At 41.6% G+C, this 26,665-nt stretch overlaps 1 protein-coding gene, 1 long non-coding RNA gene and 1 pseudogene across 2 annotated transcripts in view; 1 reads left to right on the forward strand and 2 right to left on the reverse strand.

Annotated features, from left to right (window-relative positions):
- The window catches only part of LOC118561913, a 716,353-nt gene extending 700,431 nt beyond the window's left edge, over window positions 1-15,922 (reverse strand). The window contains exon 1 of the mRNA XM_036134150.1: window positions 15,831-15,922. The gene's annotated coding sequence lies outside the window, so the exon portion shown is untranslated. The remainder of the gene's footprint in view (window positions 1-15,830) is intronic.
- The window catches only part of LOC118561874, a 951,216-nt pseudogene that overhangs the window by 662,760 nt on the left and 261,791 nt on the right, over window positions 1-26,665 (forward strand).
- Window positions 24,355-26,613, reverse strand: LOC118561896. Its single transcript, XR_004930350.1, has 3 exons — window positions 26,345-26,613; window positions 25,864-25,966; window positions 24,355-25,763 (listed from the first exon to the last, which is right to left on the reverse strand). It is a non-coding gene; the product is annotated as an uncharacterized LOC118561896 (long non-coding RNA).

A 26,665-nucleotide genomic window follows, 5' to 3' on the forward strand; every position in this document is an offset into this window, starting at 1 on the left:
TATGGAGAAAATGTCACATCATTCATGGTGACTTTTCCTTCAAGATGGCAGGAGGTTGTTGTGATGAGAGGTGAAAACGTGTTAAATGTGTTCAAAAAAGCACAGATGGATAAAATGTGTAAAAGACAAAATAAAACTGTAACTAGTTTTCTGAATAAGTGGAAATGTTCCAGTGACAGGAAGGAAGAAACAGGAGGAGGATGTTCAACATTTAGAAAAGATCATCTAACATGCAGAGAAATAAGTAGAGAAACTGATCTAGAATATGTAGTAATAGAGAGAATAATAAATGAGGTTAATTAATAATAGTTAACTATTATAATCCTTGTAAAAAGTTAGATCTGAATCAGTTAATGCAGATTAAAGGTGGAGATAATCAGTAATATGTGGTGACTTTAATGCACATGGAATATTATGGGAAGGAAACAGAACAGATGGAAATGGAGAAATAGTAGAAGAACATTTAGAGGATAATAATGTATTCTGCTGAATGATGGAAGATGGACCAGAACAGATGTTCATCCAGGAAATGTATCAGTCCTTGATTTAACACTAGTGTCCAGGAATATTTCAGCTGGTTGTGAAATGGGATTTATTAGACGACTCGTCTGCAGGCAGAGATCATTACCCAGTTTTCTGTAATATTCTCCTCACTAAGAACGGCTCACAGGGTAAATTAAAGGGCTGAGGGTCTTTAATGGCGCTGAATACGAACTCTGAATATATTTGTGAAAGAGAAGTTCATCAGTTAGATTCACACGATGAAACACTTTAAACTTCATTTTATTGAGTTTTTCATTTTCTAAACAACAAAAAGAGAAAAAGAACAACAACCAGATCATCAACCAGTCTTGGGTCAGAGCTGTGTTGTCACAAAGACTCAGATCCTCCATCTAACAATGATCCAATTACTAATTATTACCTTTAGTTTTATTGCATCAGTAACATTACTGCAGGTTCCCAACGCCTATAGAACACATTTATTTAAAGTCTGGTCAGGTTGGTTCTTCTCTCCATTTGGTACCTGGCCCAAACTTTCAGCACCACCAGTTGTAGGATGGAGGTTCTGCCTTCAACCAATCAGTTGTTCTGCATTTCAAGGCTGCAGTGAGCAGCAGATTGAAGAGGTAGAACTTTGTTGGTCCCTCTGACCGTCTGAGGTGAGACCCAACAATGCAGAACTGGGTTCTGGTGATATGTTGGCTTTGAAAGCTGCTTTGAAGCCTCAGATCCATCCATTCAGAACTCATCCAGCTTGGATCAGGACCATGTAGCCTAGGTCAGTGGTTTTCAATAGGTGAGGCGCTCCTCCCCTAGGGGGCGCCAAAGAGTCACAGGAGAGGCACGAAGAAATATAAGACAGCGCTGCTGCTAAACTCTGGCCATTTCTCAATATGTGTTCTTGAGCGGTCTCGTGTGCTCGTGACACGTCATCAGCCTCAGCCTGTTCCGACTGCCGAGAACGCCAGAGCGAGAACGCCAGAGCGAGAACGCACCACATCCCCAGATGTTGTTCTCGCCCCGCCCTCTTTATCGAGCATGCATCAGAGCAGACTTGTGCGTTCTTCAGACTGACCGCTTGCCCAGAATGCACCGCGGCAAGATAATTTTTAGGCTTTTTAGAAATTAAAAATGTTGTTTTAAAAAAATTTCAATAAGATTTATTGTGGTGTAGTATATAAATAGTTTTGAATGTTAAAGAAATGCTAAAGAACTGTGCGTCTCATGACGTCACAAGTACGCTTCTGTTCCAATACACCATACGTGCTGCGTGCTCGCGTTCTTGTCAAGTCCGATCTTCCTGTGTTCTCGCCAAGACCGGACTTGACGAGAACGCGAGTCCGTACTCGTGTTCTCGTGAATTGAGAAACGGCCTCTGTGAAACTGGTCATCAGCATCTGAACAGGCTGCATGATCAGTTCTGAGAGTATTTTGGAGAGGAGCCAAAAAAAACCCTTCTCTTTCCCACCCACAGTCCACGATAAACTGAACATCCAGGAGGAGGAGGCTCTTGTTGAGCTCAGCTCAAATGTGGACTTGAAACAGAGACTGGTGGAAATGACGATTACGCGATTCTGCTTGAGTGTTGAGAGCGAGTTTCTCCATGTGTCCACCAAAGCCATGAGTCCTGATGCCCTTCACCTCCACTTACCTGTGTGAATGTGGGTTTTCCACTCTCACCCTGATCAAAAACGAATACCGGTCAAGGCTACAAGGGCAGGATGACTTGCTGCTGTTTCTTTCTTCTCTACAACCCAACATAGAACAGCTTTGCACATCAAAGGCTCGTCCTCATTGTTCGCATTGAGAATGCTTGAGAACATGGTTGTTAAAATAGCAACAGGTTTAAACGGTGTATAATTGGCCTAAAAAGTAAATCGGAATATGGACTATGATGACGTCTGTTAAAGTCAGGTTATGTTTTTTATTATTATTATTTCAGTTGACGTCTCCTGTTGACATGAGTTCAGTTTGACGTTGGCGCCTGTTTAGTTCAGTTTGTCTGCTGTTGAAAACAATCATTTATGAATTTGCTAGTTATCTTTACCTATTCCAAGGGGAGGCTCACATTCAATGAATTAGAAAACCCCTGGCCTAGTTAAATAAAAGATGTAGTAAAAAGTCTATGAAGTAAACGCTAATAAACAAGAAATAGTTTAAACATGGTCAATTAATTTATTCTTGATTTATTAAAAGTGTTCATCTCTAAAATGTGTTTACAACGTGTTCAAACATCTATTTGCATAGTTGTAGTTCATTTTAATAACGGTACATGTGAGAAGTGTATTTTCCTACGCTGAGGCAGTCAGTGAATGCATTATAGGTGTGGGTTAGAGAGCGCAGCAGAGAAGCCGAGAGATCCGGTTCTGCGGCCATAAGTCAAAATCCCCATGTTAAACTGGCTTGTCTTCGGACTATAAACAGTAATGTGTGCCGTGGTTTGTCCCCACAATGATCCACAGTGAGTCAGTGAGCTTTAGTCCGAGGTAGAAGACACTGAAGTTTCTACTTGAAGCTTTTGGGACTGTTTTTAGCCGCTAGCTTAGCATAGCAAGTAGCTGATGCTAACAAGCTAGCTAATGGACTCTAGGCTAACTCAGCTGGACCTAGGAGCTTGTAGAGGATCGTTACCCAACCGGACAACAAGAGATTAGACCCAGCTAGAACTCTGAGCCACCAGGAAGCTTTTAGAGGACCTCTGGAAACGTTGGAGACAAGGAAGGACCAAAAGTTAAGAGTGAGAATATGTTAATTTTTGGGGATCTGGGGGCGGGTTAAAACAGAAAGTACCCACAACTGTTAAATTATACTGAATATAGAAAAATAGTTTTAATTTATTGACCGTATTATTACACTGTTACACATTAATCTATGGGTTTGTTTATCAGTGTAGATCTATAACCTCATCGGTGAATCAGGCTGAGTTTCATCAAGCCTGTATGGTCTGACATTTTCCCCTCAGCAGGAACACTTAAAGCACTCAGGGGTTCACGCTGCGTCTTTATGCTGATCCAGCTGCTGATGTTTCCCTCTTTTCAGCTCCATGAACTTCTAGCCTGTTACAGTTTATAACCATCATCACCTTTCACAGCGACAGGTTTCTCATCTCAGTCTCTGCTCTGACCAGACAAATCTCCTCTATTGCTCTCCTCAGGGCGCTCTGGTGCGTAATTACCAAGCTGAAGGCTCAGTTTGAAGTTGTTCTCTGAGCGTTTTGTTTGTGGTCAGAGCGGACGGAATGACTTTCTGCTTCGCTTTTAGTCCAGTAATAGTCTTTATTGGGGAATCCTACAGGAAATATAGCACTTTTTATGCATGGCAACCCTAGAGTTGATGAATAAAGGTGCAGCTTTTCAAGCTCTGAGTCTCTCTGGTTCCTAAGTGACTGTAGAAAAAAACACTTTTTTTGGTAACGTCTGGTATCAGCATAATTTATACTAATGATATCAGTTTGAGGCGGTGAGGTGGGCAGATTTTATCCCCATTGGTGCTCTGCACGTGAGGAATAAACAGTGGGAAAAATGCATAAATAAATAGTGTAAAGGGTCCTTTAGAGGGAAGAGGAGGAATAACGGGTCTGAGCTGAAGCCCCTGATGTTACAAGTTCCTTAAAATGACCCTTAAAAGTCCACACCTAAATTACATTTAACGTAATTATGCTCACCTGAATTAAAGAGCAAGGCAGCATTCCATTGAAGCTCCGCTGGTTCTGTGTGGTTAAAAACAAAATAGCATGAAACACAGCTACTGACTCTCCTATTGACTTTAATTGGGACATTTTGGTACGAGTGGAAGGACATTAAACGTAGAGATTCACGTTTTGAAGGCTGGCCGCTGATAAAAGCACCTGGGTCTGAGGGAAGGGAGGAGAGAGGAGCAGTAAGAGCGTTGAGGCACAGAAACACAGCGCATGTAGTTAAAATAATGCAGAATTAATAAAAACCAAACTTATAAAGCAGGTGGCCTAGTATTGGAGTCAGAGCCGTGACTGTGGGAGCTGAGTTTTTTCCACAGGAGAGGAGGACTAAACGGAGCAGAGCGTTTCTGTTAGGATTATTATTCATCTGGCACAAGGGACCTTTCTAGTTTATTATTTGCACTTTGAGTGAAGCGACCACTGAGTTTGGTCTCCATATTCACAAGCATGGAAACAGGCCTGCAACGTAGGGTTAGCTTGGTGTTTGCTGGCTTTAGCTTTAATTAATCAGCATTTAAGCAAATATTATAGAACTGTGATTTTAGATTGACACCCTGAGTGTTTCTATTTTAGTGTTTTATGCAGAGAAGCATTTGTTACTTGTCTTTATTTCATTTAAAGGTCCTAAAGTAGATTTATTTTATTCACATTTTTTATCTTCCTGAATAAAAGGGGAACATTAACACTTTATACCAGGGGTGTCCAAACTTTTTTAGTGAGGGCCAAATCCAGAAAACTAAACAAAGGGCCACACTAGAGGTGCCATATTGCCACATGAATACTGAGTGTATTTCTAAGTCAGCTATAATGTGAAGAACATTGCAGTCAGTGGGAGCAGTGATGCTGTCCTTTGATTGAAGGATGGCTGACATGTCAGCAGAAAGTTTGGTGGTTGAGACACGAAGGACTTCACAGAGATGCTGTCAGTCATTCTGCTTCTCAGTCTGCTTTTGTTCTGATTTAACAGAGAAAATCTTTGTTCACATCTGGATGTTGAGCCCAACAGGCTCATCATTGTTTCTGCGTGGCGTCTCATCAGAGGAAACTTGGCATTATCCAAACTCTGAAAGAATTCAGGGAGGGAGAGAAGCTGATGTTGACTGCAGAGAATCATCACATTGCATTTCAATCAGTTCTAACTGCAGACTCTCTTCCACTTCTTCTGCATCCACCAGGAAGGAGGTGGAGAACAGCTGGATTTGTTTTTCAATGACAGAAAAGTCTTGTAGACGCTGGTTGAATTCTGTCACCAGAGATGCAATCACAGACACATATTTCTCCTTTTTAGCAGAAATGTCGGCCTTTGGAAAAGCAGACGTGATTTCAGACAGAGCAGGGAAGTGTGCAGCATTAAAGCCTCGTAGTTGTGTCTCAAAGAGGCGGAGCTTTACCCAGAAGGCTTTCAGGTGTGCATACAGGTGTGGAACCAGCTGTTCTTTGCCTTGTAGCTTCTTGTTCAGTGTATTCAGACGATGCGTAAGATCAACTAAAGATGCCAGGTCTGCCAGCCACAGAGGGTCACTTAGTTCATGAAGAGGTCGGCCCTTCTCTTTTAAAACCTGCTCCATTTCTGATCTCAGCCAATCAGAGCACGTGAATTTCCCACAGCGACACTAAATCCACTGCAGGTTGTAATGTTTCATCATCATCATCATCATCATCATCATCATGGTGTCTGTCTGCTCTCAGCTCTTCTTTCTTTCTCTGGATTTTTACAACAAGTGGACGTGTCCAAATGTTGGACTGGTCCTTTCTCAGTGGAGGACAATGTGTGTCTGAGAGACATGTAATGTCCATGTTTGCTGCTGAAAGAGACTGATGGTCTGACCCCCCTCCTCCTTTCAGGGTGGAGCCTGCTGGAGTCCGATGGTTGACACCAGGTCTGAGGAAGTGTAAGTGTGTTTTTCATTTGATTCATGACAACAAAGCAGCTCACATTCAACCATCTTCAAACTGTCCATCACTCATTCAGGAGTCATCATCAAAGTGTCAATAAATGATCAATAACTGCAGCTGGATTGTCTTTGTTCTCTCCATCAGATTCCTGTCAACTCACAATCGACACAAACACAGTGAGCAGAAACCTCAAACTGTCTGAAGACAACAGGAAGGTGACATTTGTGGAGGAGCTTCAGTCATATCCTGATCATCCAGACAGATTTGATGTTCCTCAGCTGCTGTGTAGAACTGGTCTGACTGGTCGCTGTTACTGGGAGGTCGAGTGGAGAGGAAGAGTTGATATATCAGTGAGTTACAGAAGAATCAGGAGGAAAGGAGACAGTGAAGACTGTTGGTTTGGATATAATGATCAGTCCTGGAGTCTGAGATGCTCTGATGATCATGGTTACTCTGTCTATCACGATAACAGAGAAACATCTATCTCCTCCTCCTCAGTCTCCCACAGAGTAGCAGTGTATGTGGACTGTCCTGCTGGTATTCTGTCCTTCTACAGAGTCTCCTCTGACTCACTGATCCACCTCCACACCTTCAACACCACATTCACTGAACCTCTGCTTCCTGGCTTTGGGTTCTGGTCCAGTTCTGATTCCTCAGTGTTTCTGTGCTGATTGAGTCTAAAGAGTCTCCTCCTGTCAGAGAAAGCCTCTCCCTGTTGAACAGATAGTTCAGTCTGTTCATGTCTGTCTCTTTCACTCAGAAACACGTTTTCACATTCATGGATTCAATCTGTTTCTTTGTGAAACTCTTCTAAATGATTCCTTGGAAACTTCTTCCTCTTCCAGTCCTTTAAAGATGGAAGCTGGGATTATTCCAGGATCCACATGTTGTTTTTCTGCCTGTTTCCAGTCAAAGCTTCACTCTGAATATCAGCATGTTGACTTTCTCTCTCTCTTGGTTTTTTTACTTTCATTCATCAGTCAGATTTCATTGAAATGTTGGCCAGTTTTTCTCAATCTCTGGACATTATCTGTTTCTGTCGGCTCCTATTTTTCTAAACACTTTTTACATTCACATGTTAAATCTTCCTTTTGTATATTTGCTGCAGTTCTACTTCATGTGTTTTAAAGTAAAATAAACTGATTTTCTTCTTGTGTTTGATTCATTTGCTGCTCATTCTCTTCTGTTCCTCTGATCAATTTTCAATGTTTCAATAAAACTCTGACGCTTGTTTAAATAAAACAGATTTTTTTCTATCAACACTGACTTTCAAAAAGTCCTGATTTACTGTAAAACATTTCCATCTTCTTTCTGACATGTTTTTAAATGACAGATTTTGTTCTTTAGTTGAATAAATCAGCAGCAGAAACTCAAAGCAATGATGAAATGATATTTCTGCTCCATCTTTCCAAACCTTGAAAACACGTTGAGAATGAAAGAAGAGCCGACGCTGACAGTCTGGGACTAAAATCAGCTTCTTTACTTCCAAACTGCTGACTTGGACAGACTGAAGACCAGTTTTTACTTTTCTAGCTAAACTCCTGCGGCACCAAACCAGAAGCTGAACCAACACCAACAACAGAACCACATGGAACATTTCCACATCACAACTTCTTCCTATTCTCGACTTTTAGTTTTACACAGGAAACGTGTGAACGCGCACACAGAGCCGCAGCGTGCACGGCGTCCTGCTGCTCCTCTTAAAGGGACAGTCCCACATTTTGAGCTTCAGGTTCCTGTTCCAACGGTGTCCAGCTCCAGTCCTGGAGGGCCGGTGTCCTGAAACTTTTAGAGGTTCTCTGGTCCATCACGTCTGAATCAAATGGAACAATCAGCTCCTCAGTCTGCAGTCAGGTTCTCCAGAGTCCTGATAATTACCGGATTATTGGACTCAGGCGTGTCGGACCAGGGACACAAATAAAAGTTGCAGGACACCGGTGCTGTGCTAAATTCTGTCCCCCTGTGTCGGGAGCGCGCATTGCAGCCAGACCGGCGGGTTTTCACGGCGCTTCTTATCGGTTTCTCGGTAAAACTTATAATCATGTCATATAATCATGTCAAGGTTGTAACATTCAGTTTAATCAGCAGCTGTTGTTTACAAAATTGTAAAATAAAAAGTGTTTTTAAAACCACTGCAGTGGTTTTAAAACCACTTCTAAAAACCAGTTTTCTACCATTTTACCAGAACACCAGTCAAGCTTCAGATAATATTGTTACACATTTACAGACCAGTGTGGGTGGATAACAGCATTGTTGCCTTTATGTTGTTGAGCATTACTTTTTATAGATCTGTCAGGTCTGGATGCTGCTTAGGAGCCTCTGCTTCATGGACTCCTCCTATTTTTATTTGACTCCTCCTCTTTTCCATTGACTCCTCCCAGATGTCCTTTGCTGCCGTCAGCCTTGAGATTTTAAAGCTCAGACTTCTACATTCAGAACTTTCAGATAAAAACTATTGTTTGGTTCACAATGAGCTGATAAACAGCAGTCAGTGCTTTAAAAATCTCCAGCTGTCAATGGGCGAGAGGCGGGGTATAACCTGGACAGGTCGCCAGTCCATCGCAGGGCAGAAATAATCCAGACTTTTGCCCATTTTACTGTGATATCACCAAGACCTGCTGCGCTAGGATAGCACAGGTGACAGGTGTCGTTGTGCCAAACGACTTATCCACGCCAGAATCTGTATCCCCTGCGTCGGGAGAGTGTTTGAAATCAATAAAACTTTTAACCTCCAGCATTTTATTAGAACATCACATTCTAATGAAATGAAATATATTTTTTTAAAACTCCTACATTGTTCTAGCTTTAGAAGTGACATATCTCGTTCTCTTAATATGGTTAATATCTCTATATGGTTTTTGGTTGAATTAAAATCTTATTAAATCTGATATTTTTGGCTGTACCTTTATTCAGTGTTCATTTGATCACACGTGAAATCCGCTTTAAATGATCCATTCATGCAGGTTTAGCTACCAAAAAAGAAAAAAGAGAACCAGCAGACAGCTGTGATGGACTCAGGAGGATTTTAGGTTTCAGCAGACATACATGCGACAATCTAATAACATAAAGCTAATGTTTTGGTGACACATCTGGAAATGACCACAGAGCCGTTTACTTTCTCATAACGTGTTATACTGAGTGATCAATTGAGTTTTAACCGTGTTGAAGCCGTCTTGCTTCTCCGGGTTCGTTGATTCGTTGTGCAGGACTTAAAACAATTAATCAGCCATGGACGCATAATTCAGGTTCGCCTTTGCAAAGGGAGAGATGCACCAGCCAGACTCTGCGGGCAGCAACTCTGGCTCTCTCTCCTGTTCAGGCTAGTTTTATTTCATTTTCAAAGGATGATTTCACAGAGTCACACAAGCAAATGAACTGATGAACTCGCTCAGCTGACAATACAGCCATCTGATTGGCTGAGCAGCAAAAACTCGAATCACGTGACCTCTTGGACCGGATCGCAACAGATTTTTTTATCAGCTTAAACTTATTAATGTGAAAGTGAAAACGTGGGAACATTGGTGTTTTGAGATCACTGCTATGTGTAGCAACTGATCCCGGTGGAAGAAAGTTTCCCCCTGACAGTTCATACGAAACTTCTTAAGGAGACGTCCTACAGATTCTGGCCCATGGACTATTTCTGGGATATCAAGGTCTCATTTCTTTATTTCACATTTGGTCTGGACTCTGAAGACATTTAGGAAGCATAGGTAACCGCCTAGTTAAGAGATCTCAGATTTTATTTTTAAAAAGTCACCTTTGCAACATTGACCTCATCCGTCCGTCCGTCTTCTTCCGCTTATCCGGGGTCGGGTCGCGGGGGTAGCAGCTTCAGTAGGGAGGCCCAGACGTCCCTCTCCCCGGCCACTTGGGCCAGCTCCTCAGGAGGAATCCCAAGGGACTGTATTACAGGTGAGTAAAGGACCCAGGTGCAAAGGTGAGGTCTTTATCTGAGCCTTCATCACATGTCAGCAGCTCAAACCATGAAAAACCCACCTTGGAGAACTCTGTAAGCGGTACATGCTTAGAACCCACATGCATCGGTCCATCCATGTTTGGTTAGATCAGCGAAGGTCAAGCAAGGCGAGGCTTTCTACCATCTCACGTTTCTAAACCGTGAATTTAGAAACGTCTAAATTCACGGTTCTCCACAGTGTGGAGGAGGAACGTGAGAACTTTAATCATCTGGTTTGCAGGCTTCTTCTCAGAGGAACCAGGAGGAGAACCCGGCCAGGATCATGGTTCTGGGAACAGATGGTTTCCTGGACATGATGGCTCTGGACTCTGATGAGACCGGATGACCCGTCAGAACATAATGATTCAGGTTAAAGTGAGACTTTGCAGCAGAACCGTTAAACGTTCCACAAAGTGTTCTAGGAGGTGAAGTTAGAGCAGATTGCACATTAGAGATGAACCATTGCTGGTTAATAAAGTGAAACATGAACTTCTAAATGCTGGTTAGTGTTAACGGGTCGGCCTCCACAGAACCGATCCAATAAATGCGTCTCAGAACAACGATCCGTCATCAGCAGCTTCATTTCTACAGTAAAGTTCTGGAGGGCAGCGGTAGGACTTAGCCTCTCTGCTGCGCAGGCGCCGTTTGATGATGTCATGGAGGAAAGAAGAACTGATGATGAACTAACAGGTCTAATAAAACCGGCCTGGTTGACTGAGGTCTGGGTTCTGCTGGTTCTCCTGCAGCTTGCTGAGGTTGTCGGTTCAGGGCTCTTACCGGGTGGGGGGGCATGTCCATGGGGCAGGAGATTTCAGGTCTGTAGAGTTTCTTTCTGCCCCTCTTGGCCCTCAGGCTGAGGGAGGAAGAGGCGGCTGCTGAGTCTGGGTCCAGACGGCCGCTGACCAGGCTCATCATCTTCTTGGCTGCAGGAACACGGGTCGCCCAGCGTGAAGCAACCAGAACCAGAGGCAATAATCACCGATGAAAGCTGCTTCTGCCTCATAACCACACAGAGAATTAACTTCTTAATCTGGACGGCATTAAATTAGCCTCTGGTAATAAAGTAAAACCCGTTTCTGACTCTGGTGAGCTTCAGCCCACCGGTCCTGGTCCTGGGTTCTTGTCGCACGGTTCTGACCTTTGGAGCCCAGCAGAGTCGGGGAGCTCTGCAGGAAGTCTCCGATCTTCTGCAGCGTGCCGTCCTTCCTGCTGCTCTGGGAGTCAAACCGACAACCTGAGGAAGAGCTCTGACCACAGAAGTACAACAGATCAGCTCTTTGTCTCCAGGTGACCAGTTCAGCTGTTTGGTTCTGGCCGGTACCTCTGCTTTCTTTGGGGTGAGCTTGGTTCTGGTGTTCCTTCGGTTCTCAGTCCCCACTTCCTCCTGCTGACACATATACGGACCATGAGCAAGGCATCAGGATTCACAGTGGCAGGTGGGCTCTTTTAATAAATTCATGAACTTGAAGAGAAGTTGTCACTCCTTATTCTATGTGTGCAGAGTTTGCTGTAAAAAGATCATCAGAGCTCGAATTCATCCTTTTCATCTATTGTCCTGATATCAGCTCTAGAGCCGATATTCACCAGACAATAACAGAGTTATTTATTAAATAACTTTAAAACGGTGTGTAATTACACAACACTGAAGTCCCGATGTTTGTAAAGCTGCTGAGATTAAACTTTTAGTCTTTTGTACAGTGGCTAAACTTGGTGTAAAAGCAACACAGCTCATCACCCTGAATGCACCGTCCCCACTGTCAAACATGGTGGTGGCAGCATCATGGTTTGGGCCTGCTCTTCTTCAGCAGGGACATGGAGGATGTTTAAAAGTGATGGGAGGATGGATGGAGCCAAAAACAGGACAATTCTGGAAGAAAACCTGTTGGAGTCTGAAGAAGACCTGAGACTGGGACGGAGATTTGTCTTCCAACAAGAAAATGATCCAAAACAAAGAAAATCTACAGTGGAATGGTTCACAAACAAACATATCCAGGTGTTAGAATGGCCTAGTCAAAGTCCAGACCTGAATCCAATCCAGAATCAGACATACTTTAATAATCCCAGAGGGAAATTACTTAAGAATCTGTGGAAAGAACTGAAAACTGTTCACAAATGCTCTTCATCTAACCTCACTGAGCTCTATCAGCTTTGCAAGGAGGAATGGGCAAAAATACGCCAAGCGACCTGCAGCTGTAATCACAGCAAAAGGCGGCGCTGCAAAGTATTAACTCAAGGGGGCTGATTAGTTTTGCACACCCAATTTTTCTGTTTTTTATTAGTTAAAGTTTGAAATATCCAATAAATTTCGTTCCACTTCATGATTGAGTCCCACTTGTTGTTGATTCTGCACAAAAAAATCCATTTATAGTGATGATCCATTTAGTTATAAAGTCAATTTAGGAGAGAAATCAAAGTTTTCCTCCAGACGTCAGAACCCGTCAGGACGGCGTAGGAAGCCTGGACCGGCGCCGGTACCGGCAGACCGGCTGAACCCAGTCGGTTCAACAGCCTGGGCCTTAATGGACAGAACCGGATGGTTTCTCTGCTGCTGGAGGCGTTAAACTAACAACTGATGGTGATCCGGAGATGGAAACACCAAACATGGCAGATGATGATGGAGACTGATGGTGAAATGGTTCTGAGGGGTTCTGGATGGGAACGTGGTTCTAACTAGAGAAAAGCAAACGGTACCTTAGGTGTTGTTGCTCGTTTACTCCTCCTGAAGATGTGAGACTTAAAAACAACAAGAATTTGATTAAAAGCAGCTTTAATCTGGTCATATTCTGCAGATTAAATGTTAACTTTCAATCCGAGTATTTCTCTTCTACTCCAGTAAAAACCAGAAACTAAAGACCAGATCTGAGAACATGAGCAGAAACGTCCTCAAACGGACCAGAACCGAACCTCCTCCAGCTTCAGTGTTAAATGAAGAGTTAAACATTAAATAATTTCACCTGATGGACCTAAAGATGGACCCACTGAGACCATAAAGTCCAACAGACATGTGTTGGGTCCAGATTTATTCACATGTAGAGCTAAATGAGGACTGGAGTCGGTTTAGGAACCAGTTCAGTTCCTTGGTGGATTCAGGGAAGAGTTTCTGACCAGGCTGCCTGAAATGTTTGGTTACATCCTGAGAATGAAACTGATTTTAAGCTCTGAATACAGAGCTTCAGGTGTCAAAGGTCACCTCCGTTCCAGGTTCTGAACTCTAACACATTTCCTACAGGTCAAAGGTCACGTCCTACAACAGAAACAGCAAAGCAACCAGAGCTCCTAATAATCTATATTCTAGGAAGGTAAACCCTAAACTCTGAGTACAATAAACTCTCAGGAATGTAGTTTATATTTAGTATTGTCAGGATTTCTCAACATGCTAAATCTACGTCAGAAACCTCACCATGTTCACGTTTTACTTTTCCAGACATCAGCAAAGAGAAGATGAACCTTGAAGTGGAGACTAGTACCAACAGGCTGGAGCTTCAGAACCAGAAAAGCCCAACAGAACCGCGCAGTAAGTCGAGTAAAGGCCTAAAAGCTTAAAGCCACAGGAATGTAGCAGTGGAGTAAAAGCTGACCTGTTTTCACTCTAAGCCAGAGTTTCTGGACTTTTCTGGCAGACACACGCTGGACATCTGAGGATGGCTGCAGCTAACATCTCCCTAAAATAGAAATGCAAACATGCGTTTCTATTCTATCCCAGTGTCTCCTGGACCCAGATCCCAACAGAACCAGGGATCTGTTCAGAACCGGCCCTCCAGGCTCTGAGGCTGGAAGGAGGGGCGCAGCGCTGACGCAGTGTGAGTCGAGCTAACAGCAGCTAGCGTGTTAGCTATGTAGACCGTTGATGTCGCTCTCTAACATCGATACATTTAAACCAAACGATGCTCAGCCTGACGGTCCACTGGGTGGAGTCTGCCTCGTCTGATGTGCCGTCCTTGATGAACTCATTTCCATCAACAGAGTAAGTAGACCTTGGATTACATTTGGTGCAGAAAGTTTACTTTTAGCAGCTCATTTTGCCCCAAAACACATGAAGAGTGTTAAATCTATTGGCTGGTTTGCTGCTAAAGGCCAAAGAGAATAAAGAAAAACCTGATTGAAGAGAATCTCCATCAGGAAAAGGACACGTTGAAGGATAAATAAATAAAGACACTTTGCTATTTTATATCAAGCTTTATCAGATAAAAACGCTTTTCAAAGGCTTAACAGCGCTGGAACTAAAGCTGTGACAGACTGGAGCCTAGAAGCCTAGAAAGCAGCTTCCTGTGAGCCGTCCTGAACATTTAGACGAGCCTGAAGGAGATCCAGCAACGGCTCACCTGTGAAAAACCACAGGTACAGTTCACCTGGTGGACACCTGGACAGCCATGACAGCTTAACCTCAGAGGTCTCCATCTCAGCAGGTCTCTCCCCAGGATAAATAAAGGTTTAATAAAAAAAACACTAAATAACTGACAGGCAGCTAATGTGGTCCAGTTATTGGTACAATTATCAGCTGCATGTCGGCGTCTGGAAGGAAAAGCAACTGGTGCTGCTCGTCTTTCTCCCAGCAGCTCAGAGAGACGCTCAGACGGATCCGTTTGTTCTCTTAAGAAATTATTTAATTCTTAACAACATTTTAATTTAATATTAATTCTTAATTAAACAGCAGCTCCTTTTTATTCTGAAATACAAAACTACAGAATTACAGGAGTTTGGCATCTCTGTGTGCAAACTAACCTGGTTTCTTGTTAGAATTATTTTTATTATTCTCTACATGTTTTATTTTATTTACCATTTATTGCATTTATCACATATTTACTCATTACTATTAAAAAATGTTTTAAGGTTTGAGTTTATTCATATATTAAAGTGTTTTTCAGATGACTAATCTTTCTCTTCTATGTTACAGAGCAAGGCTTTGTGAAGAGAAAAGGTCTCCTGATAAATGTTTTTGTGTGATTTATTGCACCTCACCATCTGTGGTTCCTCCTTTCCCTGAGAACTGAACTGCTAGTTTATGAGGTCAAAGGTCACATTGCATTTTGCTTGCCTGAGAAAATAAAAAGCAAGCAAACAGCAGGTGTACTTCAGAACGGATAGGGGGTTTGTAACTGAGCGTGTCCCTGTGTCGTTCTCCTTGCTAGAGAAGATCTAACGTCTGTTGTCTTTCTTCTTTGTGTTTAATGAATGTTTTAGGCGCTTAAACCTGACATTTCTAATTTCTAAAATCTAACGTCTGTTGTCTTTCTTATTTGTGTTTAATGAATGTTTTAGGCGCTTAAACCTGACATTTATAATTTCTAAAATCTAACGTCTGTTGTCTTCCTTCTTTGTGTTTAATGAATGTTTTAGGCGCTTAAACCTGACATTTCTAATTTCTAAAAGCGGTCCTGGTTGGACCTCGCCTGTTGAAGTAACTAATCTGAATGAACCATCTTCAGATTAATGAAGCCGTTGGCGTTTCACCTAAAAAGCAGATTGCAGGTTCAAAGGTCAACAGGCCGACCGCGTTTCCTCAACCAGAACAACAGGATGTTAGGCTTTAATAATCTGTGGAGGTTCATCTTCTGAACCACAGCTTCCTAACAGAAACGTATCAAAGGTCCATCGTTGTGTTGAAACATCATTTCTGCTGAATAAATGCTGTAATTAAACCACATTAACGGGTTTTATAACCAGTGTTTTTCTGCAGGGCCTCTGGAAGCAGCAGAGGCTTTAAGCTCCTCCTCTGAATCACATCCAGAGAGACGCTGACCTGAACACAGCGCTTCCCCTGCAGGGCAGCCTCTGACGCACCTGGTTCTGCTGACACCAGGTCCAGATGTTCACAGCAGCTGCACTGGGTTGATTCACATGTTCTGTCCACAGCGAGCGGCTCAGGATTTCCTCCAGACTGCAGCAGCAGCTGAAACTAGTCAGAAAAGGAGGAATAAAAGCAGCAGATCCAGTAAAGGTCGCCGTATGGAGGCTAAAAGCAGGGAGACGTCTCAGAGAACCCAGCAGACACACGGGTCCGGTTCTGACCCGGTCCAAGCTGTTCTGTGTTGTCCTCAGAGCGGGCCTCCCTGACGCTGAACATTTCCAGACCCTCGCTGCGTAACTCAGAGGTTTTCAAAGGTTAGGAGCAACCTGGGCCTCAGAGGGACGATTGTTCTGCAGCCGTGGCATCAGAACATCTTGGAGTTCTGAGGAAGGATGGACCTCCTCTCTCTCCTGGGAGGAGAACCAGGCTTCCTCCACCTCAGCTGCAGCTTCTCTGTCATCCTGGATGAACACATCACCTTCCTGCATTTGATCTCATGCTGTCCCTTTAGACGCCATGAAGCGCGGCTAACACCAGGCCTGAATCAGTCACCAGCTGGACGGCAATATTTCACACTCATCATGTAACAGAGGCTGAAGTTGTTAAAATAAATGAAATAATCACTCAGCCAAAGTGGTTCCTGCTTTACACTTTCAGGTCAGAGCCACAGATGTTAGCCTGAACAGGAACTAGGATCTTACTTTAATCCTGGCTGCAATAAATACCATAAAATCATCTAAAGTCCTCAGCAGTAGCTCCTCTAACTGGACCAGACATCCTGGGTCAGCCACCAGAACCTGAGGACGTTTAAATGTTATTTATAGTTTTAAACCAGAACCTGAGGACGTTTAAATGTTATTTATAGTTTTAAACCAGAACCTGAGGACGTTTAAATGTTAATTATAGTTTTAAACCACAACCTGAGGACGTTTAAATGTTAATTATAGTTTTAAACCAGAACCTGAGGACGTTTAAATGTTAATTATAGTTTTAAACCACAACATTAAGACATTTAAATGTTAATTATAGTTTTAAACCAGAACCTGAGGACGTTTAAATGTTAATTATAGTTTTAAACCAGAACCTGAGGACGTTTAAATGTTAATTATAGTTTTAAACCAGAACCTGAGGACGTTTAAATATTAATTATAGTTTTAAACCAGAACCTGAGGACGTTTAAATGTTAATTATAGTTTTAAAGCAGAACCTGAGGATGTTTAAATGTTAATTATAGTTTTAAACCAGAACCTGAGGATGTTTAAATGTTAGTTACAGTTTTAAACCACAACCTGAGGACGTTTAAATGTTAATTATAGTTTTAAACCACAACATGAGGACGTTTAAATGTTAATTATAGTTTTAAATATATATATATATATATATATATATATATATATATATATATATATATATATATATTTAAATGAATAAAATGCAAAATATTTCAGTACATGACTTTCTCAGTACTGGATTGTTTTAGAACAAAACATAAAAGTATATGGCATTTGACATTTTAAAAGTTTTAAGCCCCCCTGAACATGAGAAAATCCTCGTTATTCGATCCTGTAGCGCACATATTCCCTAGTTACTGGAGGAAAATAGGGAGTACCAATATGGCGGCTGGTGGCTTCACAGCGACTCGTTCTAACAGCGGCTATTAGCACTCCAGTGTATAATAGAGATCAGTGATCAAAACCGACTCATACAAAAAAAAAAACCTGCATAGAGCAGCAGCTTTTACATTAATCTCTTTCTCTTTTTATACATTTGCCCAAATCAACTGTACATAATTTATCCTCTTTTAAATCTTAAATCAATGAACGTGAACCATTCAAATTGACAAAGTATCACATAGAGCTATAAAATTAATTTTTAAACAGCCCCCACACACAAAATGGTGTATATGAATTATTTTAAATCACATTTCCATCATGTTTGTTAATCATTCATTAAATTACTGTCTCTGAATAACTCAAAAGCACACTGTTGCTTGTTTTAGCTCATAAAACCAGCTTGCTTAACTATATAGCATTAGTTGGCATATAGTAATAGTACAAATCACATGCAGCAATAGCTCAATTAACACAGATAATTTACACAAAACACAATTTTTTACATCCTCAATTCACTCATATACCTTCATCTGTCTCCAGCTGGTTTTAAACATCGTCTCCAAGCATAACAATATAACAAAGATACTTTCTCCATGAAATCAGTGAGCAATCAGCCAGAATCAGCAGTAGTTAGCATGCTATGCTAAGCGCTAATCATCATTACTCACCGCAGTTTTCACTCGACAAAACACAACAACACGGTGATGTCCCGCAACCAGAAACCCTCCTGGCAGGTGCAGATAATCTCCTAGGATCAATAACTCAAGATATAACACAGTTTTAATCAGTATTTACTTAGTAACTAGTTATATTGACGCCTCCTGTTCTAACTCTCTCTAAACTGCAGTAACGGCATCAGCGCAAAGAGAAAAAAGACAAAAGAAGAAGCGCGTAGAGCTTGTAGTTGTGAATACGCTCCCTGCTGGCAGAAATATGCAACTACAACACAAACAAACTATTGAATATTACAAATAATACAAAATTAATATTCTACCTTTTTTTTTAGATCACAAGGGAAGTGAGGAAAGCTTTTCCAAATATTCCAGCCATCAGCTTTTCTACATCAAAAAGAACCTGGAAAAGGAAAGAGTTGCTCTGGGTGAACAAATACTGACGGCATCTGGTGGACCAGGCAGGGATTTTAGGGCTAAATATTGCCATGTAGAGCTAATATATAGAATATGCAACTAGAGTATATTGCAAAGTGGTAAACCTTGTTTCAGTGTCTAAGCTCTGTTTAGGGAGATGCTACAAAATCTGCTGGCCACGCCCACATTAAGACATTTATGTCATGTGGAATATGAAACGCATGGAAGTGATAAAAGCCGACTATTTGATGACATTTATAGTTACATAGAGACAAAGAAAAAGAAACTTCATGTCCTGTTAAATCCCCAAAGAATGGTTTTTAGCCTGTGGAACAAACAGTGATCAGGTAATGCTCCACAATAACCACACTAAAATGTTTTCACTTCAATTAGATTTTATTTCTATAGCGCCAGTTCACAACACGTCATCTCAAGGCTCTTTACAAAGTCACATTCAATCAGATGCCTAAAAAGTAGCTCTCAGTGTTTCCAGTCCAGAGTGCATGTAGGAGGGAAACATTTGGTACTAAAACGCCTCTCACTGCATGGCAGAAATTGTGGCATTAAGCACATCTGTGGTCAGAAGCTTTGGGCATTACGCCATCCAGTTGAGTCCCAACAGAAACAGTTTATGAAATATGGAACCTGGCAACTTCTCCCCTTCATGATACGCCTTCACTCAAGGCTTTGGATGCAAGCATAGAGACATATGCAGCAGCTTCTTCTTATTATTTGATTATTATTCTGCTTCCACACAAACATGAGTGTCAGCCGCATCTTGGCTGAAGGAAGAATGATGAGGGCGGACTGCAACAAGTTTGGAGTTAACACGGTGAAATCTAGCCAGAGTTGAACTAAACTGGAGCATTAGAAGACAAAAGGGCAGCTAGAGAGAGCAACGGCAACGACATAAAGCAACTGGAATCATTCTAGAGCTCCGTATACGCATGAGGTGTTCACTGTCAACATCTGGTTGAAATCACTAAGGTAGTTGAAAAGATGGCCCAGACAAAAAAGAATTTAAAAGGTGCACCAAGAGGTAAAAAGCTATTTATTCAAGGATTCACAGCACACCTTCATAAATATGAAACCATTTACTATTTACATAAACTGCATTTATTTCACATTTCAAACACACATCACTGTCACATTTAACTCTTCCAAAGAATGTCAAGAATCTTCTTCAAAATGAGCAGAGCTTAAAATGTTGGTCTCTATGTAGTAATAAAGATTCTCTGCATGTGTAACAAAGGCAGGTTTTTAGGTTGGCCCTGAAGTGTTAAGCTTTACTGTAAATGTCCCAGCAATAGGTTGGATGATGTGGGCAGAGAAAAACAGCGTAGCTGCATCCCTGTTGCCTTGCTGGCCACATCTAGCTTCAGCAGATCATTTGGTTTTCACAAACTCTGTCACACTTCATTGGGATTGTCTGCAAACTGCATTGCTTCATTATAAATATGATCTGGATGTTCACAGATAACAATGATCCTGTAGTTTAACACATAGCAGCAACAGAAAAGGATGGAAGCTTGTTTTCTATGAAGATGTGGTAGTGTGACCTCTGAACATGGAGCTGATCTTAGTGGATGGAACACATGGAACCATAAAGGTGATGTTACCTATTTTCTGCCATTGTAGACTTTGATTCATGGAACAACTGCTCCTTGTGTTCTATGGTAAAAGCAGCCAGAGCCTCCAGTTACAAACTGGCTGAGTAAATGTATTGTTTGGTGCTGATTTTCTGCCGTTTAGTAACTGAATCCTCAGCATGTGGAGCATTTCATGGTGTCATAATGGACGTGTGATCATGCTATATTCAGCTAATCCTCAGCAGGATCTGCAACATGAAAACAGTAGACGGCTTTCAGATTGTCTGCAGGTAACTAAATGCCAGCTTAGTCAGCTACTAAGTCAGATGAAGGCCTGATTGCTCACTCGCATTAGCATTTGTAATTATTTAGTCATTTGTATACCTGTACCTCAGTAACAATGCTTATTCAGAACGTTGTGAATCTGTGAACTGACTTAGTTTTAGAGCATAAAGTAAAAATACAGGTCTAACAGTCACTGAGGGAAAGCAGATCATCAAGAGTTTTAAAATGAAAAAATAATATTACCTTTAATTGGATGTTATTGGATGTACTGTTTTAGTGGAATATGTGAAATGAAGCGATTTGTGTTCACATGTTTTATGTGCCATTGTTATAGATATATCAGTATTTAGAATACACTGTAAAAAGATAATGATGATAATGATGATGTGGTGAGGGAAAATCCCCAGGGATTACTTCAGGAGAGTTTCCTATGAACATATTACTGAGATAACTTCATCAAAGAAGCAGCTGTGACTTTTAAAAGTCATTTCTCTGTGTTCCAAAGGTAGTAAAGTGATTGGCTGTAGAAGTCAGTGTTTGGATGAAGAACATTTACCTCCACAGAAATCTAGAAAACAATACATGTGAAATTCTTTGAGTTCATTTCATTAAGCTTCCCAGTAGCTGAGCTGATGTGGCGGCCATCTTACCTGGGGCTGACTCCCAGATTTTAATCATTTATTGATTTGATAAAAACTCATTTTCTGGAACATAGCTTGACCCGTTCTGTAGTTGTTCAATAACCAAATGTGACGATGAAAAGATAGTATGAAGCCAGCAAAAGCCACCTCCTTGTCCCCTAATGTGTATATTGTGTAAGTTGTTGTGCAGATCCAGGGACACGTGTGGCAGATGGTTCCATGAGCCGTGCCTAGGCTGACAAGAAGATGTCCTGAAAGCTCTGAGGGAATCCAGCTGGAACCGTCTATTGTGTTGTTGGAACCAAAGTTCTGTGGCAGCAAACTATGGAAATGTTCTTCATCATTTCAACATTTTATACTTACCTGTTTCTAGTTCAGCTTTTTCTGGACCTTGTTTTATTTTCTGTGTAATTAGTATGTACATAGTGTGGCAATGTAAACCTCAGCAGTTTTGATCAATAGAATTGTAAAGTCACATGTTGATGAGCTTTAAATGTGAAATTCCACATCATATCTTAATGAAATGTGTTGAGTAACATCTGGAGGTGTTCTCCTGTCAAGCTGAATCCAAATTGTCCACTGAACACGTACTAAAGGTTTACTAGCAACATTGACAGCAAGCTAACATGTGAACTGTGGAGCTGGAATGTTCCAGATGCTGGAAAAGTGCAGAAATCAACGTTCCAGAGCCGTTGTTCAGGAACCAGAAGCTGCTCTCACATCAGTTTTAGTCCAGATGTTTGTGTTGCACTAAAAGCTGAAAAGATGAAAGCCATGAGTTGCTTTTAAAAGCAGAAGCTTCATGTTTCTACTGTGCTGTGTGTGATGTGTTGCCAACAATCAATGAGCTTCATGGAAGGAAAGAACGTCTGAGTCGCTGCTTTGATTTTCTTTTGCAGCTTTTCTCTGACTTCTAACTTCAGCTTTAAGCAACAGTTCTGGTTGCTGCTGAAGCTCAGAAATCTGATCCACACTTGGAGCTTTTTACTAAAAGCCATTTTCCATCAATACACACAGAACTGTTAGAGGCTTTTTCTTTGTGCTTAGAAATCAAATGGAGTTGATTCAGATCAAGTCCTGCTGGGTGCGCTCCATTGAGCCCACCTGAACACCACTGGATGGGAGGAGTGAAGATTTCAGAGCTTTCCCTCTAAAGAAGCACAGCTCTTCACAGCTCTGAGAGACATTTTCTTCACAAATCCCAGTCAGTGGCATCTGCAGACCTGATCACATCCAAACATCCCATTTTTCAGGACTCAATCATTTCATCTGTGCAATTGTTCCAGCTGCTGTGGGAAGAATCCAGCTGTGAACATCTGGAGCTTTAATGTGCCGCTTCTCTCCTCCCAAACATCCAGCCTCCACCTGTGGAGAACAGCTGGAAAACAGCTGCAGGTGGAAAGAAGGAGTTTGGACCAAGCTGCCTCCTCTCTGCTCTTTTCTCTGACTCTGACTTTAAATTCACTTTGATGGTTTGAAATGAAATCAGGGTTTCAACCTGGATCTTCAGAACATCCTCAGCTGATGCTGATTTTAACCAGAGACTGTCGACACTCTGCTCAGCAGCACTAAAATAAGGAGAAATAATTCTCTAGGAGCTCTAGTAATAATCTGCATTAGAACAACGGCTCATTTTAGCAGCAGCAGTGTGCTGATATTAAGGACTACAGTTTACTTTGTTACTTTGATGGATTTTATCATTATTTGGTGTTAGTTTGTGTTTTTAGTGGATTCTTGGTTTTTATCTTGTTTTTCTGTTTCTGTCTTGATGCCATAATTCCACCAAAGCATCAACTAATTGTTGTTTAGTGTTAAAGGGCTAAAAATGGTTAAAGTGCAGATTGTCATGTGATCAGCAGCTCCTTGCAGCTACTGAGCCTCTGACCTGCTGTGGAAGCAGAAAGGATGGACTTAGTTTTTCACTCACTGCTTCAGGGTTCTGCTTCTGGTTCTGTTCACTAAATAATGACCCAATGGAATCTGTGCTGCTGTTGTATTTCCCTCATTTTAAGAGCTGCTGAGGAACAGATGATCTTTTATTCATGTCCTGATAAATGAAAGCTTAGAACTGACTGTGGTTCTGCTCACTTTTTACCATCACTGACATGTTTGGATCATTTAAAAACGCAGCAAATGGGTTTAATAATCAGACATCATGCAGTTTATCTTTTCACCAGCAGAGGGAGACAAATCTCCATCAATGAAGAGTCCAGTTGGTTCCCAGTTAAAGCAGGTTGTGGTTCCATCAGAGCTGAACAGAACCTGGATCAGCAGAACAACAATGAAGCCATTTAAACAGCAGCAGAGTGTTTGTGTTCACACTGGGAGTCATGAGAAGGCTTCATGTCTTCAGACGTCAGCAGGTGAACTTTCCTCTGACTCCCACTCAGCCAGACCAGTCTGAGCAGTTCCTGCAGCAGGAAGCAACCAGCAGCTCTGTTCTCTGGGCTCATTTCTCCTCAGGACGCCATCAGGAAACATTTTCAGCACAACTTCTCTCCTTTCTCATCAAGACTTTATCAACCTGCCTCTGATATCACTGCAGACGCTCTGCTGACTGTTTTAGTCTGAAAGAAAAACTACAAACCAGGTGAGCTGTGACGTCATCAGATGATCAGAGCTGATGTGCAGATGAATGATTTGTGTTTCCTCTGCAGGTGAAGGTAGAAAGTGTTTCTGAGCTCTAGAACTACACTGAACAGAACTAGAAACATGAACTTCCAGAGAAATAGTTCCTGTTTTGCTGCTTTGAGCAGAGCCGTGCATGGAGCCAACGTGATGTAGCAGAAAGTAGCAGCGTTCACATGCAGCCCTACCCTGAGAAAGGCATCTAGCTTCAACAGACTCGCTCCATCATGTCAGAAGTAATGTGGAACATTTAGATCCAAGACTAAAACTACAGCCAGCTTTATGTTCTGTTCTCCAGTTTTTAGACCCAGTACCATCCCAGCTTTATTTATAGAGCACTTTGAGCACCACAGAACCAAATTACTCTATATGAATAAACAGCAGCCATATGATAACATGACAAGACATTAAACTTTAAAACTTGAACACATTTTTACTCTTTGGCCTAAAACACAGCATGAGACTTCTTGTTTCTACAGTTAAATCAATGTTGATTCTATTGTTTTAACTGTTTTTCTTTAGACATGAGCAGCTGTGATTGTTTTAAAGTGTTTTTATAAACAAAGTAATAATATTAAAATCAATAAGATCTAAAACAAATAAACAGCCCTATGCTAAAATAATACAACAATCATAAAATCTGTAAAAAAAAATTAAAAGGAAAGAGAATCAAAATGTTATTAATGATAATCAGAACGATTTAAAGTCTCTGATGGTGTCAGAGGTCAATGAGAATAGATGGTTTTATAAATGAATGTGAAACACAGGGAGGAGAACTGTCTGATGTCCAAGGGAAGGTTGTTTCATAATTCTAGATCTGCTGCAGCTAAAGCTCAGTCACCCTGAGCTTAAGCTTCATCTTTGGCTGACTCAGGATCAGCTGATCAGTGACCTGAGGGAACAGAGGATGTGCAGGATGTACTAGTTCAGACAGCTAATGTGTGGCAAGGCCATTTAGAGCTTTAGAAGCAGATAAAAGCATTTTAAAATGAATCCTAAAATGTTCAGGCAGCCAGTGCAGAGAGACTAAAATAACAGAAATGTGGTCAAAGCTTCATGTTTCATAGAGTCTAGCTGACCACTGATCTAGATCCTCACAGTTCTGGACTAAAAATGATGTTTTCTGTCTGCATGAAGCTGTAGCATATTGTGACTGATGCGCTCATTGATATTATGGACACACTGACTCAGTGAGTGCAGTGAGCCAGGCTCAGCAGCAACATGGAGATTACAAGTCACATGTAGTCAGCATGGATGTTAGGAGATGCTGGAGAACTCTAGAATCTGACCTGTTGGCATCAGATGGAGGAGAAATAATAGTGGCTGAAAATGGATCCTTGAGGAACCCCACGTTTAATTTTTGTTGGTCCAGATTTATATTTATTTACTAAATGACACAAAGTTATCCATGTCTGCCAAATATGGTGTGAACCAGTTTAGCCCAGAACCAGATAATCCAGCCAGTGTTCTAGTTGGATCATCAACATGTTGTGATGAACTGTGTTCAGCAGAACTGAGATCCAGTAGAACCAACAGAGGAGTTCTGGAGCCATTCCAGTCCAGATGAGCATCATTGTAAACGTTTAGCAGTGCAGTCTCTGTGCTGTGGTCTGAAGCCTGACTAGAAATCACTGAAGAGATTCATTTCATCAGAAAGTCATACATTTGTTCATCAGAACCATTTTCAATGATCTTTTCCAGAACCAGTGGATTAGTTCTGATCCTGTAGGGACTTATTATCCATGGATCTAGAGTTGGTTTCTCTAACAGAGGTTTGATCTCTGCAGTTTTCAGCCTTTAGAAAACAAACTAACTGGAGGGAAGTATTTACTATCTGTAATATTTCAGGGGCATCACAGCTAAAAACTGCTTTTAGAAACTCAGAGGGAACAAATCCAGGCAGCAAGTTGTGGATTTTCTCTTCTGATGTGTTTCTGTCAAGAAGACATAATTCAGTTTGTTAAAGTCATTTAGATGCTGTAATGATTGTGGAGGCTCAGGAGACATCAGCAGGTTCTCAGAGGTGGAGATAGATGGTGCTGGTCTCCATCAGGAGGGATGATTGGTGAGCTGTTGGTCAGCCTGTCAACAATAGCAAACAAAGTTCTGCTATTATTAGTGTTTTTATTGCTGAGATCAGAGAAATAGAACTGCCTCGCTGGTTTTAACTCCACAAACTCACATCATGATGGTAAGATCTGTTTCACTTCAATCATTTCTCTGACTGATCAACACTCTGTAGACATGAAGTTTTCTGCATCACTGATGAGGAACCTTCAGGACATCTGAGAACAAGAACAAGGCAGAAACATGGAACTTATTCATGATTATGTGTTTATGAACCATAACACAGATTAAAATAATTCAGGTTAACATTATTCCAGTACAGTGACTACATGTGGGGATAACAGCTCATCACATGTGGGTCAGAAAAATGTCCAACAGTGAAGCAAAGAATGTGGTTTATTAGTGAGGAACACATTCAGACTGATGTTCTAGGCTGAGCAGAAGAACGTCAGAGTTTCTCATGGAGATCCTGCAGGGAGCAGCTTGTCTTCTCAGTCTGTTCCTCAGAGTCAGACTGGTCCCTCTTTCTGGAGAAAAGAATCAGAGTTTCTCTGAATTCACTGTTAGCAGACAGTTAAACTGAGTTTTTACATCACCTGCTTTCTAGGTAGCACCAGGTTCTTCAGCAGAACAGCAGAGATGAGTCTGAGAACCAGAAGGCAGTCAGATCTGAACTCCTCCCACTAACCTACCTGTCCTGCCTCCATCACAGCTGAAGCTCCGCCTCCTTCCAGGTAGCAGCTCACCTGTGTCTCGGTGGTTCACATCTTGTTCTTCAGCACTTTGGAGCGTCTGAACAAACTGTAAGTTTGCTTTGTTTCCTACCAGAACTTTGTCTTGAGGAACTTTCCTCTTTGTTTCTGCTCTCTGATGTCTGGAGAACATGTTCACTTCTGATTTCAGCACAAAGTTTCATC

The sequence above is a fragment of the Fundulus heteroclitus genome, unplaced genomic scaffold (assembly GCF_011125445.2).
Source record: "Fundulus heteroclitus isolate FHET01 unplaced genomic scaffold, MU-UCD_Fhet_4.1 scaffold_75, whole genome shotgun sequence".
Classification (NCBI taxonomy): Eukaryota; Metazoa; Chordata; class Actinopteri; order Cyprinodontiformes; family Fundulidae; genus Fundulus; species Fundulus heteroclitus.